This window comes from Budorcas taxicolor, chromosome 7 (genome assembly GCF_023091745.1).
Source record: "Budorcas taxicolor isolate Tak-1 chromosome 7, Takin1.1, whole genome shotgun sequence".
Lineage (NCBI taxonomy): Eukaryota > Metazoa > Chordata > Mammalia > Artiodactyla > Bovidae > Budorcas > Budorcas taxicolor.
In genome coordinates this window covers 109,034,904-109,038,988 of record NC_068916.1, presented here as the reverse complement: position 1 = coordinate 109,038,988, position 4,085 = coordinate 109,034,904, and the positions used below count along the sequence as shown (strand labels likewise).

Below are 4,085 nucleotides of genomic sequence, written 5' to 3'. Positions count from 1 at the left end.
AGATAATGAAATAAGGGCCTCCTCTCCTGAACACATCACTGGGTACGTGGGCATTCTATACTCACCGCCCCCGCCCCTCCAGGCTCCCAGCGCATTTCCATAGATCCTGTCTGTCTCCTTCTCTACTCTTTGTCCTGAAAGCCTGACTACTATGGATGGCGTCACTTGGACACCCTTTCTCTCTGGCTTCTGCTTCTTGAATGATGGGAGGTGTAAGTAAGATACGTCTCATGCTGTGAAGGGACCCCTCTCCTGGCTTCACCTCTCCCTGGACTCTGGGAAGATCATTTCTTCCCTCGCCTTCAGCCTATGAGTGGTAGCAGCTCCCCACATAGGTACTTGGGTACCTATGTGCCTGGTACTCTGAGTTAAACCTAAGAGTTTAAACGCTTGGAATAGTCCATGTGTTTCCTGTTGACACTCTGAAGCATGGGTTCAAGGAAAGTTTAGATCACTCTTGATTTCTTTCATCCATTCCCCACCTATATATTAGGCACCTTCTATTTGTACTGTCTTAAGCACCAAGGATGACAGTCAGCGTTCCAGGGATGCCCCACTCACTGGCATGAAACAGCATGGCTTTCTTCTCAACAGCTTCACTACCCCACTTTGGCACAGCTGCCAAGAACCACGTGATGGTAAGAATCACCCACCAAATGCTGCCAGCCACAGTGAAAAAAATAGAGGATCATAAAAAGCATGATACAGGCTTTGTTCTGAGATCCTCGGGTCACCGTGGAAGCCTTATACTGTGCAGGGCTGGATGCATTGCAGGTGACTCGGTCCTCAAGCGAAAACCCAATAAAGAAAATTAATACCATCATGGAGCAGACGGCATAAATTATCTTTCACGATAAAATATCTTTCAGGATAACGGAATCTTATCACATCAATCAAAAAAATTTAAAAAGTAAACAATGTGGCAGAGAGGCAAATGCCTGAAATCAGTCCTGTGAAACACCGAGCAAATGAAAGCTTTTCTCTCCTAAAGCACATCTTTAGACAAGCTGGTGAACAATCACGCACGTGCAAAAAGGCACAGCCAAGATCAGGATCGATTTTCAACTCTCGGGGACACCAAAAGCCATAGTCCCTCTGCATGCCACTGAGGCTCCTTCAGTAGGATCGCCAGCTAAATTCAGGTCCACCAGCCGAGGACACGGCTCACCACAATCTGGGAACCTCCACTGTTAAAACTGCCATCTGTCGGTCATAATGATCCAGAAGATTGGGCGTGAAGGCAGTGTTATAAGGCAAATCCTGGCACACCCTCAAGGTGATAGGCTCAAAGAAAACAAACTGCCCACCTATACGGCCCACAAACATAGTCAAGGGCCACAGATAGAAGACAATCCAACTCATAGCCGTGCTTTCTTGATTGAATGGGATTCAGATGATCAGGCCTCCTCAATATGTATTTTAGATCTTTGTACACCTGCAGGTCTCAGCTTGAAAGGACTTCTTCTATCTTACTGTTAAGTTCTTCAAACAGAATTACTCTTTGCACCGTCAGAGGTTTGTTAGCTTGCTCTCACAAAAGGCATTTGTTTTCGGTTTCACAATATGGGAAAATGACATCATCTTGCCTCTTCTTTTCATTTTATTATATCGGGTACCATGTGGCCAACGTGTCAAGTTGATCAACCACATTTCCAAACAACAGATTCCAGCTCTGTGTGTGAAACTAGATTAAAAGCCCGGTGCCCCAGGGCCCCAGGGAAGACGTGGGCTGCCTCACTCTTCTGAGTCTAAAACAGGGATGACGACCTAGGGCTTCTGGGGACAGAGTGTGCGGCTCTAAAGCACGTTCCAGCTTTCTTGCGTGTTTAGCTTAGGTTTTGTGAGTGCATTGCTATTTACCCCATGAAATCATGTGTACAACACTTTGCTTTGTAACTGGACTTGTATTATCTCTTTTTTCTGTTATCACCCATTTCATGTTAGCTGCATTGTTAGCGTATAACTAAATTAACCGTGAATCATTTTAGCGGCCTGTGAAGTAACTAGTCCATTTTGTGGTCTTTTGACACATTGTTTTTATAATTTGCATCATTGGCTAATAAGTTGATATTTAAAATTCTTCGAGGATTACTCTGTGGTTTCATGCTTGATTTCTTCCCGAATTTTGTTAAGGAACAGTTCTGTGTGTTCTCCTTGCTGTTGGAGTTCTCTGACGGTGTGTCTGCTTTCACCATTCGTTTAGATTTCTTGTCTCACCCTGCTGTCTGCTTAGTCGTCATCAATCCAGACCACCACCCCGCCCCCCGCCCCTGACCCCGAGGCTGTAGTCTCCCATCCATCTCCCCTCCCCGTCCGCCCACTTGCTCTGGTCATGGCCGTGCTGTGGTCCACAGCGTGTGTGCCCTTAGTCGGGTCTCTGCTTTGTCTTCATGTCTCATTAAATGGTGTGTTTTTCCCCCATAGCAGTAAGTTGAATTGGTGTATCACTATGCAGTTACAGGAGAAGGCAATGGCAACCCACTCCAGTACTCTTGCCTGGAAAATCCCGTGGATGGAGGAGCCTGGTAGGCTGCAGTCCATGGGGTCACACAGAGTCAGACATGACTGAAGCGACTTAGCAGTAGCAATAGCAAGCACCAAGGTGATGGACAGTTAGGAGGGTCATTGGTCAAGGAGGGCAACAATTAGTTTAACTACACTTTAATCCATCTCCTTGTTCTATTGGAGCCAGGCTTCTGACTTTGAAGGATGACTGGTCTGAGGTCCCAGATCACTGTACTTTGACAGATGGAGCTGTAACGGCCACTGAATGAGCTATTCTAGCTGTGTCTCCTTAAGCTAAAAGTTGTCCTACCATTTGAGGTAATGGATGTGACCCTGCATTTGTATATGTTTGTGAATGTATATGGCGGAATGAAAGGGTGAAGACTAAAGAATAATGTAAAACTTCAAATTATCTTCCTTTAATCCATTCCCTTCTATTTTGATGAGATATCACCGAAGCAGAGTAGAAGGGACCTATGCTCAATTAGAAAACATTTGGGATTCCAGAGGAGTGTGATGAGTAGGAAGTAGCCAGCCTTTAAAATTATATATTAGAAGATCTGAGGAGGAACACTGAAACCACGGGGTCAAGAGAAGGAATCACAGCCGTCTGTTCCAAGGGCAGGGAATAGAGAGATTAAAAACGGACTGAAAGTTGGGCTGTCTCTGGTTTGAATCCCAGCCCTGCCGCTTACTGCCAGGGTCCAGCCCCGGTGGATCCAGGGTAATTCGAAGGGGAGACAGAGTAGGCTGCCTAGGAAAAAACTTATTTAATTACAGATATAAAGAAAGATTAGAAAGGAATAGTGTAGTAGGAAAATTAGTGGAGAAAAAGAGGCTGGATAACTTGGTTTATATGGAATACCAATCACCACCTACGTAGGCCACAGGCGTCTTTCCGTTCTGCTGAAGGAGAGGAGGCACTGAGGCCTCCCCGGTCTGATCTTAGAAGCCCAGGCAAAGTTAGCAGGCTGGGTGAGTACGCACACTCCAGATGGGAGTTCAGCCAGAAGGGGAAAGCAAGAACGACACGGGGGAATCAGTCACTGACTAATTACAGGGCCTGTGGTCCATCACTTAAACGTAGCAACACTCAGCTTTTTCTTCGGTTCCGTGAGGGCAATTCCACATATTTTGCACAGTTGTTGAAATAGATAGCACCAGCCATTCAGCGGTTGCTCAGAAAATGATGGTTGCTGTACAGCATACCCTCACGCCTGTCCACTCGACCCCCAGCCCACCTTGCCCGTCAGCTCGGTTTGTGCTCTCATTTTCTGGTAGACAAGAAGTAGACGTATTCTTGTCTAATCTTCTCTGTTTGTCCGTAAGTGTTATGAGGCTGGGGTTATGTCTTTCAAAGTAGTTCTGGAAACTCTTAGCAAATTTATAAATTGAAATGTCTAACTCTTAGCCTTTTGCATTCTGCAAAGCATATGTGTTTGCTTGGCTAATGTTTATCTTCTGGAAAATCATCATGCCTTTGGTGATGAGCCAAGAAGCCAAGTACTGGATATAGGCTTTTGAAATGAGGAAAGAATAAAGGTCAGATGCTGAGGATGTTGATCTGGAGCTAAATCCTG

The 4,085-nt window shown here is 45.6% G+C and overlaps 1 pseudogene; it reads right to left on the bottom strand.

Annotated features, from left to right (window-relative positions):
• Nucleotides 1-514: 514 nt before the first annotated feature.
• On the bottom strand, nucleotides 515-3,776 carry LOC128051084 (frizzled-3-like; annotated as a pseudogene).
• Between the last annotated feature and the right edge of the window lie 309 nt (nucleotides 3,777-4,085).